The 15,488-nt window shown below is 36.1% G+C and overlaps 1 protein-coding gene and 1 long non-coding RNA gene across 5 annotated transcripts in view; one reads left to right on the top strand and one right to left on the bottom strand.

Moving 5' to 3' along the window:
- mgat4c (mgat4 family member C) overlaps nt 1-15,488 on the bottom strand; it is a 298,157-nt gene that overhangs the window by 62,024 nt on the left and 220,645 nt on the right. For 2 of the 4 annotated variants that reach the window (XM_088647199.1, XM_088647202.1), the window contains one exon: nt 11,242-11,313. The exons of the other annotated variants lie outside the window; for them this stretch is intronic. The gene's annotated coding sequence lies outside the window, so the exon portion shown is untranslated. The remainder of the gene's footprint in view (nt 1-11,241; nt 11,314-15,488) is intronic. 4 annotated transcript variants of the gene reach the window in all.
- The window catches only part of LOC148654645 (uncharacterized), a 100,495-nt gene that overhangs the window by 76,460 nt on the left and 8,547 nt on the right, over nt 1-15,488 (top strand). The window lies entirely within an intron of this gene.

Here is a 15,488-nt window from a genome sequence, read left to right as displayed (position 1 = left end):
TTAAACATGTTTGCTTAAGAATAAAAATAGACTATACTTTGTACAAAAGATATTTTATAATAGCCTGTTTCTATTTCACTGCACTGATGAAAATTTGCATTTCTATGAGGAGTGCAGCATTTTGATCACAAAAGCTACAGCCTGGGGATAGAACTGATAACCAGGGAGTCTTTAGCTTGTTAAGACAATCTTTCCCTCTCAATCACTAGACATAGACTGTAAGAAACAGCTGTGGGTGAACTGCATGAAAAAAATGTCCATAGAAAACTAATATTGAGATAAAGACATATTTAACAAACATTACGAGAATTTTGGGAAAAGATTAATTGTACCAAAATCTGACATGAACCCTTAAGTAAATAACAAACACCATTTTACCTTCGTTCACAAATTAATTTGATATTTTTGTCTTGCAAAAGAAATATGATACCGTCACATCCATCTATTAACCCCTTTTCAGTTCAGGGTTCAGACAAATACAAAACTGAAACAAGTACTGAAACTGCCCTTGTTAAGGCAGAAAATGTTTTGCTGATCTAATGTCCATCACAACATTCCACTGGGGTGCATTGGTGCTTTTCTTTATCAATTTGGCTTCATTCTCGCTAAAAGCAGTAAATTCAAATACCTTTTAAACCTGAAAGTGCCCTCCCCCCACTCAGGGTGATCAACAGGGACTGGTAATTGGACCTTTACTGTGTTGTATGTACAGATGCAGCCATTCAAAATACATGGTAAAACACCGTACTGCGCAAAATTATCTGCAGAACAGCGCAGTACACGATTGGCTGACCAGAATAACATACAGGGGCACTCGTGGTGCATTGGTTGTTAGTGAAATGATTACTTAATTTCATGTCTTTACTGTGCATGTTTAAATCCACTTAATATTGAATATTAATATGGAATTTTACAACTGAAGGGAAATTTTGGTAGCTGAGCATAAAAAGAAGAAGAGTATAATGTGTCTGAAGGTCATAAATTATATTAATTTAAGAATATAAACATATTATGTAAGCTGTATATGGCTGGTATTGATAAATACTACACACCAGTATTCCACTTTCTTCATAAACATTTTAAGCATCAAAGTCTTTCATTTGGTTACATACTGTGGTTATTTTGAAAACGTTTTTACGTTCTCCTTCTGACTTCTGACTCCTTCTCAGTGAAGTTGGTGACTTAATATTGTTGAGCATGGTGCTGAAATTAAAGCTATGATGGAGGTTAGAAACCCCAATGTTGGTTTTGACTTTGTGCAATCAATAACAGCTGTTTTGATTTAGAAACAAAACTAAAAGTGAAGAAAAAGAAAATAAAAATGAAAAGTGCAGTAACTCCCCCATTTAACCGACTAATGGGAGAGAATGGGCATCCTTTAGTACTGAATATCCATTAAATCACAAATGATATTTATTCAGTCCCAAAACACACTATAATATAAGAACATATATGTGTTTTATGAATATGTAAATACATAACTGCATTGTGAATAAATACTATATATTACTGCATTGTAAAGTTTATATACAGTAAATACACTATTGTAAACTGTATTATATTACAGTATAACATATCCACTCTTTGTTGAACTAATTGGGGGAAGGGGGTTCGGCAGTCCCTCAAATTCCCAATGTTTTGAGCTCACAAACAGACTCAAATATGAGAAAAAAATCTGTTAGAAATAAACCAAGCACCTCTGCCTTGCAGCACTGGAGTCCGGGAATCAGTTCTACACCTGGGGTGCTATCTGTGTGGAGTGTGTATGTTCTTCCTGTTTTTGGGGGGGTTTCCTCTGTTTGCTACAGTTTCCTCCCGTGATCCAAAAACATACTGGTAGGATAGTTGGCTTCTGAAAAAAAATGGTGGTTGGAAAACAGATGGATGGTAAACCAAGAATTTTGGGAGTGGTAATACGGTACTAGAAACTTGTTCAGCATATCCTGGAGGACACTCCGTGACATGCTGAAGCTATGGGTGTCAATCTGGGTAAGTTTTTGGCACACAGTAATGCTGAGAGTCTTTAATGTTTTGTCCTGGCATAGAGGTCCTAGTGCTTGTGTGCTTGGGTATTTTCCATGAGTGAATGCCAGAAGAGACCAGTCTCATAGTCATTGTAAAGTTGGGATAATACGACACCTTCGTCTTGGATTAATGTATTATATTTCTTATGGAATGGTTCTAACTCTTCAGAGTTAACACTGGTGCTCTCAGAGCTTTACAATAGATTATTTCACAATATCATGACATTTACAAAATTGCCAAAGTCATCTGTCACTGCATTTAAAACTCAGTTTAATGTATTTTTGCTATTATATGGGCTGGAGATCACAATTCAACACCACTGACGTCCCTTTCTGACTAAAATCCCCTTTACCAGAGTTTGTCCATTAAACCAAGGGTTTACTGTATACTTTTCTATTTTCATAATTAATGTCCTATGCAATGTTGTTATTGTTTTCATAATTATATTAGTAGTATTAATATAAATATCTCTACTACTATTTACTGTGTACTAAAGTGTTAATGATGATTTATTTTCACTGTGAAGAGAGTGGTTTAGTGCGGCACAGTTGCACAGTAGTCTGGTAAAACTCCAGACATGGGGTGTTATCTTCATGGAGTCTATATGTTCTGTCCGTATTTGTGTGGGTTTGCTCCATGTGCTCTGGTTTCCTTCCACAGTCCAACAACATACTGGTTGATTAATTAGCTTCTGGGAAAATTGGCCCTGGTGTGATCGCATGCATGCATGTTTCTTTCTGTGTTTCTGTCTGCCCTACAATGGACTGGCATTCCATCTAGGCTGCATACTGCCTTATGGCCATTAGTTGTCAGGATATGATCCGGCTCCCCTGCAACCCTGAATTGGAAGAAGTGGTTAGAAAATTAATCAATGGATAGATGTTTCAATGGGAATTACCAGTCATTCATGTGTACTCCCATTTAAAAAGGTGTGAAACACCAATTAAAACATACGTGTTAAAAAACGCAAGAACTGAACATTAGGATAATGCCACTTCAGGAATAAAGGGGTCTCAAAGAACATGGTTCTTCTACCTAGTAAATTGCACCATACGATCATTTCTATCTGTCTACCAAATGATGGATAGGAACAGTTCAACCTAAAAACACCAGTGGTTCCATTATGTTGTAAACTCAGTAAAAATCTGCCACAGATCTAAACCAAGGCAGATCTTGAATTGATAGTGATTTTTGGAATCCCAATATAATTCTGACAACAGTTCTCAGCTGCTGAATTGAGTTTTATTCACTGAAAAGCCAAAACTCAATTTTTCTGAACAGTCAAAACTCTCTTTTGCTGTACTACAGGATTATAAATTAAATGAAATTGCTGTTATAGAAACAGAAGAGTGACCAGGCACATCACTGGGTTTAAAGACATTTTATGCTAATAATTAAACATTTTCAGTCTTAAACAAAAAGGTTTATGATTGAAATATTCCAAAGCATTGACAAACCCAATGGAGTACCTTATAATCAAAAGTGAAGCAGCAACCAGGGAACACAATTGGAAACTACTAGGAAGTGCAAATAGGATTAATTTATTTATACAAATTGTAGCGGGAATCTGGAACATACTGTCCAGTGAACTGATGAAATTGTTATTCTGGCTTCTTTCAAGAAACAAGTATTAGTTCCCTGGATAACATAATAACTAGCAACTACACAAGTTACAGTACATGCACAAAATGTCTTTCTCTCATTTGCAACCTTTATTATGTTGTTATATGTACTTGTGCCAGTTATAATAATAGGAATTTACCTGTTGCGCTGTATTCACAGTAAGATTCTCAAACAGAGTCTTGACTGCAGCTTTGGTGACCCCATAAATTGAAATTAATAGTGAAAGGCAGATGAAGTATAATCTCCCACCAAATAGGGACAGTATTTATGCATTGTTTTTGTTTGTGTGCAGGACACAAAGGTTTGTACATAGCACTGACTGAGGATGTGACCAAACATTGGTTAAACACAGCATGTCATCCAAATAGACACAAAGCTATAAACACATTTTGTTATTTATTGACATTTCTGTCAAATATTTCTCTCTTGTTTTGTTATATTGCATAAACTTTTTTCACTTGTTAATTTTATTTTGCTCTTATACAATGCGTGCAGTAATGGACTACTCAGAGTAAACTTTTTACATAATTGATAGTAGCTAAGTTGTGAAATAATTGCTTATGTTGTACAGTCTTATCACAGCTAATGCTAAATATTAATGTCATTCAAATGTTTTGTATGAAATACACTATGAGAGGATCCTCAAACTGCTACTTTTAGTATGAGGTTTTGTATGTAGATATTATCAGACCATGTAATTGGACCAAAGGGTAACATATAATACTAAATACCAAAGGGCTTAGTAAAACCTGCTAAGACACCCGAATAAAACCTGAGACAGCCATCCTAGGAAAATTGTAATGAAAATTTGCAGTAAAAGTACAGTGAAATATATCCTCAGTCTTGAGGTAAATATTTTTTTCATATTTTTTTAATCAATGTATCCTGATTCTTCCCTACTGTTTTAGTAACAATGATTATATTATCCCATAATTTTGACTCACTGTGTCAAACAAGAACATTAATTTGCTTCATTTTTTTCTGTGCAGAGAGCAGAAACACAACTGAATCTTATATGCTAATGGTTTTCACTAGTAAGGTAAAAGTCAAAATCACTTTTTAATGGACCTTAGAGCTTTCTCATCATTAGCGATGTATGAGAAAATCAGATTCTGCAGACCTCCAGGGATGCACTGAACGACAGCAGGAGGTAGAGGATAGGAAGAAAATATTAGTTATTATTGGAAAAAGACCAATATTGCAACACTAGAGCTGTAGTAATACTGTCAAATGCAATATTTTAATGAGAACTGGACTATAAGGAGCAATGAGACAGATGGGCAAATCTACTAGGTTTATATTTACATTCATGAAAACAAATTGATAGTCTGAGACGGAAAATAGTGGGATTCCTTCTCATTATGATTTCTCTAGCAGATACAACTTTGTTAAATTTATCAGAAATATCATTTTGTGCTTCTTATTCTTTTATATTTCTTAGTAGTTTATGGAATGTTATATTTATATACTTTACAGTGGTACAGCATTTGTACTTCCACAGTACACAAAATTTAGAATAATCAGATTTTAGAGTAGAGTTGTTCATAAAACAAGTACACTTCTTGAGACCCCCCAAGGAAATAACTAACACACGGAACACTGTTTGAAATATTTACAGTAGGTACTGTATATTACTGAAAATGCACTCAGAGTCAAAACCCTTTATGACCCGTTTGGAAATTGCATGTTTTGTTTTAGTAGGCTGTCAAAAACTCTGCAACTAGAAATGCGTGCAGATCCAATATAATAAAGCACCAGATTGAACACTGTGAAATAATTCAAATAATTGTAATCCATTGAATCACATACTGTACAGTATATGGTTGTCATGAAGATGGCTGAATTATTTAGTTGTATCTACACCTATTTACTGCTTGTAAAAATAAATCAAATCAATATTTCAATTAAATAAAATAGGATCAGATATCAGAATAGAGATCAGAAATTTTTATTATTATTAGAAAACATAATGTTGGGGGTACGCTATTATTATTTATTTTCACATATATGTTTGACTTGCTTATCTATTATTTTATTAAACCACCTTATAGTAAAGATACTGTGTACACATACAAACATATTTTACAGAATTTACCTGAGATCATTAATTTACAATATAGCTAATCACTGCTCACCTGCAAAGGAGGACTGTCAAACTGCAACCCACCTAAACAGACTGATATAGACTTATTAACAATGTCTTTCCTTTGTTTTCTGACCTCAAAAAATGTCATTTTTCATGTTTCCTCACATCAAATGTGAGGAAAAAGAGGCTTACTCACTTTCTGTATGGACTGCTAAAGAAATATAATAGCTTAAGATATACCCATTACATCCATACAATATGCTTTATGATTAAATTATTTATGCATTTTTTCCCATCAATATAGCAGTTTGTACAGTATTTGTGTCTCTACATACAACTGTAAGCTAACTGGCCAGCATATTTAAGTGGTGGGACTATAGTCAACCATCTGCATTCCTCTATTGAGTCCCCATGTGGATGTTATATTTACAGTACGTATTTATTCCACCAAAAAGACCAAAGGTTTAAGTTGAAGTTGAAAAAAATAACACTTCTTTCCATTAAAATAGGGGATCTATACAGTATATGCAAGTATACATACCGTTACTTGTCAGGTCAGACGTTTATTAGAGATACCTACTGTATATGGATTATTGTATAGCCACTGAGCAATCCGATCACCAGTCAGTTCAATACATGTCGGTTTTTGTGTAGCCTAGATATGGAAACAGTGAGGTATTTGTATAATCCATGAGGCACTAAGTACATTGCATGTTTGTCTCTGATAGTTTGCTTATTTGCTTTTGTTTTAGATCTGTAAAAGGCAGGGCCCAGGTACTCACACTTATTGTAAATATTTATAAACAGTTGTTTTTTGAGTGTGACAGGCCATCAACTCATATAATCTGACAACGGCGGACCTTTCCATGTAAAAGTGTGCTGCCTTCAGTAGATAAAGAACTGAGGAAGACAACCACTAGGGTTCTGCAGGAAAAGCCCAGACTCCAAGGGAAAAAGAGACAATGTGACAGACAAGAAAAACACTGTTTTGATTTTGTTTTTAGAAAACGTGTGCTTTAGCACTCTTTTTTTCACACAGGAAAAAATAACTAAGGTTAGTAACCAGCCAAATAACCAATTAAAATATTTAAAGTAAATATTAGGGGTGCATCTAAAAAGCAGGTAAAAGCAGACATTTTTTTAAAATTACCATTGATCACATGTACTGTACATAACTTTTTAAAGCAATTAAACTACATACCTTTTCCATAAAGGCTTTATGATTTCTGTACTACTTAATCACATCAATTTATACCTTTAACTTCATATTTGTATCAAACCTTAATTCATCACCATCAGACAATCAGTTTTATAACATACTGCAAACTGTCAATAGTAGGAGCAAAGATCCTGCCTTTAATTTGTAATAAGATAATATATTAAAGACATAAACATTTTAGAATACTTCAGCTTTGCTTAGCTTTGTTATATCTCAATGTGCATGTGATTTCATTTAATATCTGTGATATACAGTATACAATAAGATCAAAATTAATACAATTCTTATTTTTTTTTACAGTGAAAATGAAACATTACTGGGAATACAAATAACCACCATGGTATTTTAAGCTTTAAATATCTTTCCCCCCATCCCCAGCCATCACCACCATTGCACGTGCAATTTTATACAGGGCTATTTTTAAAAATAAGATGATATGTCATTTCTTTTGCTTATTAATATTCATAAAGTCCTTAAACGTCCCACATTTTTAGCAGAAAAGTACACAAATGAAGAGATTGGGGAAAATAATAATCTCAGACACAGCTGATAGCTATTGTCCTAGACAATTTCTATTAATATTTGTTTAAGTTTAGAATTTGCAGCCTTATCACTATTTAGCAGTAGGCCACCTTCATTTTCGTGACCTCTGTGGCATTGACAGACAAAATCAGATAAAATGTCATTCCACACTTGGGTAATTGAATTATTTAACCATGCTCTCTTTGACATCTGTAGTAATTCATTTTCTTTTCTGTGTAAATCCCCCAGATTTAAAATTGGATTTAGATATGAGCATTGGGCAGCCACTGAAAAGAACATTGATTTACTTTTGTTTTCTTATAGGAAAGCTTTGCTGCTAGTACATTGGGGATCTTCGTTTGCACCAAATGCAACTTGAAAGAAAATGCACTTAATGTGAAAGTATTCCTCATGCATGTGAAAGATACAATTGAGCAACAAACAGCCATATAAGCTGCAGCACAACTATACTTCTAATTATCCCTTTATCATTGTTAAATTTCTGTCTTTTAACATTTGCTGTTTTTGTCACGTTTTTTCTAACTTAAAAAGTGATAGTGATAGTGAAGATATATAAAGGACTATTAAGGATATTAATCAAATATCTTTGAAAGATACAAAGTATAATTTCAGTTCTGACCTAATTAACTAGGTTTCCATTTAATATTTAAATTGCACAGAAATAGTCAAAATAGTGTCTTCTTTGCTATGATAATACCATTCAAGTCTAAAGTTACAAGACCTAGTAGATTTCACAAACTTGAAACATGCAGCTCATCTCCTTTTCTGAAATATCTCCTTATGAACAGAACGCTTAACTATCGTCTTTCCAGATTATACTATAGCGGCAATGCTTATTAATAAGACAGAATTAAGTGTTTCTGTGCTTTCCCAAATGAGGCCTCATCTCTCTGTTCATCTCTGTGGTGCAGCCACAGAGAAACTATTCATGCAGGCTGATTTAAAGATGTTTTCTTTTGATAAGGGACAGCTCCCAAATGGGGATGCACTTAGCTAAGCCTGGCTATCATGATCAATGATCATCCATTGGTGCCTATCTGTCTAGGGAGTGCCAGATGGACATCTGGACTGCATTCCTAAGTGTCAGGAGTAAGTGACTCATATCTCACCTTGATCAACCAATCAGGGACTGGTAGGGCTGAGTAACCCACGTGGGACTCTGATGCCCATGAAACTTTCAGCCAATGAACGAGCTGAAGTTCCTCCAGGTAAAAACAGGCAACACAGAGGGCCTGAGAGACTTTTTCGGACAATTCTAAAGGGAATTCAAAGGAGAATTCCAGGGCAGGAAGGCCCAGGAGCAGAAGGCTCCCAAGGGCAGGACATTCTCGCAGCGCGCCTCCTGACCATCATGAGACTCAGCCCGGACAACCACGGAACGGCCAGTGTGTCCGAGTGCCAGAACTTTCCTTTGTTCTAAGAGTCTAGAGCGGAGGTTGCCAGAGAGTAACCAGAGGATCTACCCGAGGTTAGCACCAGCAGCAAGCCTCGTGAACAGGTCGGAACTGTGGACAGCTGAATCACTATTCAGAACTAGCTCTTCATCAGGAATGAACCGGTCCTCTTCCTGAGTTGCTGGGACCCACAGTCATCTTTTCTCCTGTGCGCAAACTTTGCTAGTTAAAGCCAACACTAACTAGCCGGTCAGTGAGCATCTGCAGCGCACCGTCGCAAACCGCACAGCACAGCCTGGCACCTAGCCAGACAGCGCGGATCGGACAGCAACAAGCCTGCAACTGCTTCTTTGAGTCCGCAGGAGATCTGAATCCCCAGAGATTGGATGAGTATTCAACTTCAATGCATTACTGCTCGAGAATTCAATTGTTATCCCAACCAGTTGATATCAATTTAATTCCTAAGAGTTATGTACTTGTTTTGAGTATCCAATGTAGAAGTTATAACCAAGTGAATTTACGAAACGGTCTAAATGAATGATATACTGAACGTATGTCCTCTTGATATATGTAACTCTTCGTAACTGACTCAATATATATCTTTTGTATTCTGATAACCCTCACGATAAGATCGGTTAGGTTTATATGCATACTTTATGTATTAATAAAGGTATCCTCGTGTATTAGTACCCTTGTGTGTGTGCGTTGTTTGAGTTATATCGCATGGTTGGATTCTAAGGCCATCAAAAGAATCATTTTGTGATTTACTGCTACAATTAATAATTGTCCCAGTAAATGCCCAAACCCTACAGAACTGGTGCCTTCAGAGAGCACACTACAATACCATTGTAACAAATCATCATTCCTTCATTATTGCATATGTGTGTTTAATTTCCTCTGTATTTGCCTTCTTTCAAAATACATTCTGCAGCTGTTTTCTATTAATTGATGTTACAACAATCTGCAGGAAAAACAAAACTATCCTATTACAGTATGTATACTTTCACTGTAAACCCAATGACAGAAGAAGAAAAAACATGTGGTCAAGTGCTGGCTACTACTAACAGTATAAATCTGAACAGAGAAAAACAAAACAACTGTGGTCTATAAATCTTGAGTCCAGTGAGGCAAAACAATCCACCCTTGATGCCTAAGAACTAAAGTGCTCTCACAAAACAATCCTCCATTGTTTTCAGTCTATTATCTGAGTAAAAAATGTGACCAAGAAAATAAAAATTTTTAGCTATTAAAGAGTGAAATTATGCATGGCAGAATTAAAACCTTAAAATAATGTTAAACATCTAATAACTCTGTCTTACCTCAAGTAACGTCAAGTGCTTTACAGAGAGGAATTTATATGAAGCAGCCGTATTCAAGGGATTACAAAACCATAGCTAGTGCAGACTAATCTGACTTTACGGACAATAAACAAAAACAAAAAGAAAATCTAACCTTCCTTTTTGTGTGTGTGTGTGTGTGTGTCTGCTGTTTGAAGATCAGATGTGTCGCTCTGAAGATAATACCTATTTTTGAGTACACATTCTACAGCCATATCTATGCAGTTGCAACTGAGTTTAGCTTGTTTTATTATTAAGGAATAAACTATTTTGGAATCTGAAACCCTATAATCACTAGAAAGACAAATGCTGCTTCATATATACTGTAGACTCTCATAATCCAACCATTTTACAAAAAAAAAATGCAATTGCTAACCTATTAACTCTGGAGGTGAAAAACAACACGACATTTATTACACTTTTCAATACTGATCTCCAGTGAGAAATACTGAAGCCAGAAAGCAATTAATTTCTAGCTTTAATGCTCTCTAAATATACAGTAAACTAAGCGTTTGATCAGTGAAAATCTGGCTGGAGAAGATAAGCACGACAAACTATTTAAATTTGCTTAATGGAGATTGGTTTGACAACTACTGTACAGTTCCTTTCTTGTTTTGCTCTTGAATAGCATTTTAAGTTATATAACACTGGAATGTGGATCAGATTGGTTTTACTTTTCTTAATGACTTATGTGAAAACCACAGTTGTATTGTTTGTTGGCTTTTATGAGAATTTCTATGACTACTTTTTCCACTGATGCTACCATTCCAATATTCACTAACATGCTGTTCCCACTAAGTTACTACTACACTACTTCTTCTATTAAAATTACTGCTTGTGAGTATTCCTGCATCACACTGCTACTGCAAAAACAACAACAACAATAATAATAGAAATGTGCAGCTTATAAACCAAATAATGGCATGATTGCAATGAATAGTTGATATAAGAGCCTGAAACACTGGCTGGGGAATCAATAAGGTTTTGAGAAGAATACTGATTAAATGTACATACCGTATAAGCCAAAGATGCAGTAGTAGAAAACGATTCAGCATCACACTCAGCACTGACAAGGGGTCAATTGAGCTGATCAAAAAGAAAGGTTAAAGAGTTCAGACATTATAGAAGGCAAAGGCATATTAAAGTTTGGAGGATCAAGCTGACAAAGGTTCTTGATAGTTTAGGGAATAGAGCATATGCAAAAAAAAAACAGTAACTTGGAAACTTGTGCCAAAGTTGGGCAAGCAACTCCAATGATAAAAGAGGAGTCAAGGGAAATGTTATGGACTTGTATATCTGTATAACTCTCTGTGTTTTTATTTTCTGTTTGAGAAGTCTTCCAGGACTTAGCAGAGTAAAGCTGCTGCCGTTGCTCAGATGGCTGTCCAGAGCAATGACCTTGAAAAAGAACAGAATAAAACCAATGGAGCTTTCAGATTAGTATAGCAGACTGAAAAGAGTTATGGGAGTCTTTCATTCTTGGCTTAACTAAAGGTCAATTCAGTAATGTGAAATTACTGAAAGCATCCGAACCTGCTGCATCACTGCCTGGTATGGTAACTGCTCCGCCAGAGAGCACAAGGTACTCCAGAGGGTGGTAAAACTAGCACAAAACACTACCAGCTGCGCGCTACCGAACATCGAGGATATCTATTCTGTTAGATGCCTCAAGAAGGGTGGGTCTATCCAGGGACCCCAGTCACCCTAACCACAACTTGTTCTCCCTACCACCATCCGGAAAACAATACCAAAGTATACAGAGCAAGATCACCAGATTTCATAACAGCTTCTTCCCCCAGGCAGTGAGACCGCTAAACAACCAACCACAGCAGATGCCTGCAATTACTTCCTTGAACTGATAGGTGCACTGGCACCCTCCTGTCACTCGCACTCTCAGGACACATATGAAGAGTGCTAAATACCTCCTATCCTTGTGTTACTTTCGCACAATCTGTAAATTGTATTGTAAATTGCAATTGTGTAATTTATTGTATCCTAATTTCTTTTTCTTTTCGTTAATCTAATTCCTATAAATTCCTGTCCTTCTACTCTTCTATCCCTCTTAACGAGCTCGTGGACAAAGCATGTCATTGCCGACAACACCGCTGTATGCTGTACTGTTAGTGCTTTGATAAATAAACCTTGATTGATTAATAACATTGAATTAAATAAACAAAACCTGAGGACACATACTTTCAATTTTTTGGATATTAGAGCTAAATAAGGAAATTAGGAAATTTGAGAGCAAATGAACACAAGAAATGAAAAATAATTATGAATGGATTCTACTTGATAAAGGGTTAACAAAATATTAATTTATATAAGAATTAGTATGACTATTGACATAATCAGATGGTTCCCTATAGCAATACAGCATTATTTTTATGGTACCATGATAATATTATAAAAATTATATTAAATTTCATTAACAATTAAATACAACAAGCTTAGCTTATTTTATAGTTATCACAAATGCAAAGGACTGAGTCAGATAAGACTTATACTGTAAAAATCTGACTTGCTTATCTAGGCTTTTGCAATTTTGCTTGTATGACAATTTGAAGATTTTGTTCCCTTTTCTGACCTTGGCTTAATTAACAGTGCTGCAAATGTTGAAATTAATACATATTAATATTACAAATGACCATATGGTAATTATGTTCAAGGATTAACAGTGACATAACAAGAGAAAAACAATGTTAGCAAAAACACTCTGAAAGTTGGGGTAGAGGTCAAAATGGGAAACTGTAAATGCAGATTCAGCAACGAGCATAAGAAACATCCACAGAGTATGCTGGGTAATTGGAACTAATGGCAGAGCTGCTTTCATTGAGATACTATGGTCCTTTGAGATAATGGTGGATGGTTTCAGGAAGGAAAGAGAACTCAAAGGACCGCATAACCTTCATTATCTTTGCTTTTCTGTGCTAGTGGTCCACATTTTTTATGTTGGTAGCTAGAATTTAACACGATTAAATGTTGCCTACACAGCATCTGTCAATCATCTGTACTCAGTCTTAAAGTTTTGCAAACTGATAGAAACTAAATGTAGTTACAAATGTGCAGTGTATAAATAGTTCAGTTTTGTACAACAACTAAGGGCTAATGAACACATGTTTGTAATAATACTTCTTGAACATTCATTCAGTTTGGTTTGTTGCTGTATTGCTTTGTGATTCAGGTTTGTACAGTATGTCTGATTAATTGAATCTGTTTCTTTTTTAGCTTTTCTAGCGATAGCTTATATAACATGAAAGTGCAGGGTAGAAAATACATTTTAAATGGAATGTTTCATATCAGGTTTGATTGATTTTAAATTGGCTTCTAAAATACAAAATTGTAGAGTGCCCAGAGGTAAGTCAGAAGCAGTCAATCTCTGTCAAGTGCTCCAATATGATTTATGTGAAGCATGGATTTAATTTATTAAGTGGGCCTGTGATTGGGGTGGTCTGAGTGAAGAAATTACAATCTGCACCATGGAGTTCAAAAAAGAGAACTCAAAAGTCTAAATTTTACCTTAGAAATTGAAGGTTTCATAAATCATGCAGAAGGAGTTACAGTATATCCTCTTTTTGAACAAAATGGTGCAACTACTGAAAGCAAGGATAAGTCCAAAACTGTATCAAGTGACAAGAATAAATGGTATGTAGTCTTACAATTGTATTTCAATAAACACTCTGTCTACAGATGAACAAATGTTAGTACATTTCTCACTTTCCATGAACTTTTTTAAACCATATTGCATTGTTGATATGATGTAGACATTATTTATTGTCACCCTCTTATGTCTCAGTTTCATAGCTTTGAATAATGACATAATGATTGGATTGGAATTATATGAAATAGTGGAAGGAAAATTTGTAAACAATATGCATTGGATGTCCATATTAATTAAAGTTAAAAACACTTCAACTTCCGGTTCCGGTCGAGAGGGAACGCTGGCGCATTTGGCTGCCGCTCCTCTCACCAGTTTTTCATTTCTATCTACTTATTTATGTTTTTTTTCCCTTTTTCTCCTCGATTGCACTGATTTCTAGTTTATCTATTTTCATCCGCTTCACGTTACAAGTTCACGGGTGCGACTTCCACTGCATTGTGAACTTACTCAACTGAAGACTTTCACCTCTTGCTACCGCCTTCTCTGGATTTCCTTCCCGTCTCGTTTCATCAATCATGTCTCTGAGGTACACTGCACTGCAACTTCTTCAACTAAAACAAAGCTACTTCCTGGTCAAAGACACATTCGATTACTGCCGTTTTACTGGGATTTTACGACCGACTCGCTACATCCATCGCAGCACAGGACACCGTTCTCTACGTTCGTCTGCCTGCGGAGTCTCTATCCCTGCCTTTCGCCGCACGTCTGTAAGTCCATCACGTACCGGCGCCGATCTAAAAAATCTCCTCTCACTACCGCACCTGGACCGCACTCCGCTTCCCCCCGCATCCCCGAGACTGGCCAGATCAGCGCTACTCAACACCCGCTCCGTTAACAGCAAGGCTCTTCTTTTATGTGACATTATCAAAGAAAAACAACTGGACCTTCTGTGCTTAACCGAAACATGGCACAAACAAAACGATGGACTCCTGTTCAACCAACTAGTTCCTCCTGGATATGGTTTCTTTGACCTTCCGCGTCTTTCAGGCAGAGGCGGGGGCATCATTGTTATTTACAACCTTTTTTACAGTCTAAGTCCTATAGCTATACCTCCTCCCTCTTCTTTTGAGTGTCTTGTTTTAAATGTTTCTATCCCCCAATCTACTATTATTGCCACAGTTTACAGACCACCCAAACCCAGTGGAGTCTTCTTAGGTGAGTTTGCTGATTTTCTCTCATTCTTATCCCTTACATTTAAAAGGATCCTTATTCTAGGGGACTTTAATATACACATTGATTCAACTTCCTCCAGTCTGGCTAAAGACTTCCTTTCTCTTTTGGGATGCTTTGACCTTGCTCAGTTTGTTTGTACCCCTACACATAACAAAGGACACACCTTAGATCTAATTATTGCAAATGACTCCTTTGTCTCCCACTGCTCCCCCCTTGATCTAGGCCTCTCTGACCACTTAGCCATTCTCTTCAATCTGGAATTACCTGTTTCTAACACTTCCCCCTCACGCTCTGTAAATTTCCGCAACTGGCGATCAATTGATCACCCAAGGTTTGCAAATTCTGTTCTGTCCTCCTTATCCTGTTTCTCTTCCTCTGACCCTCTAGAGGACAAAATACAGTTACTTGACAATGCTCTTTTATCTACCCT

Source organism: Lepisosteus platostomus, chromosome 9, assembly GCF_059453375.1.
Source record: "Lepisosteus platostomus isolate fLepPlt1 chromosome 9, fLepPlt1.hap1, whole genome shotgun sequence".
Classification (NCBI taxonomy): domain Eukaryota; kingdom Metazoa; phylum Chordata; class Actinopteri; order Semionotiformes; family Lepisosteidae; genus Lepisosteus; species Lepisosteus platostomus.
This window is presented reverse-complemented; position numbering and strand designations above follow the sequence as displayed.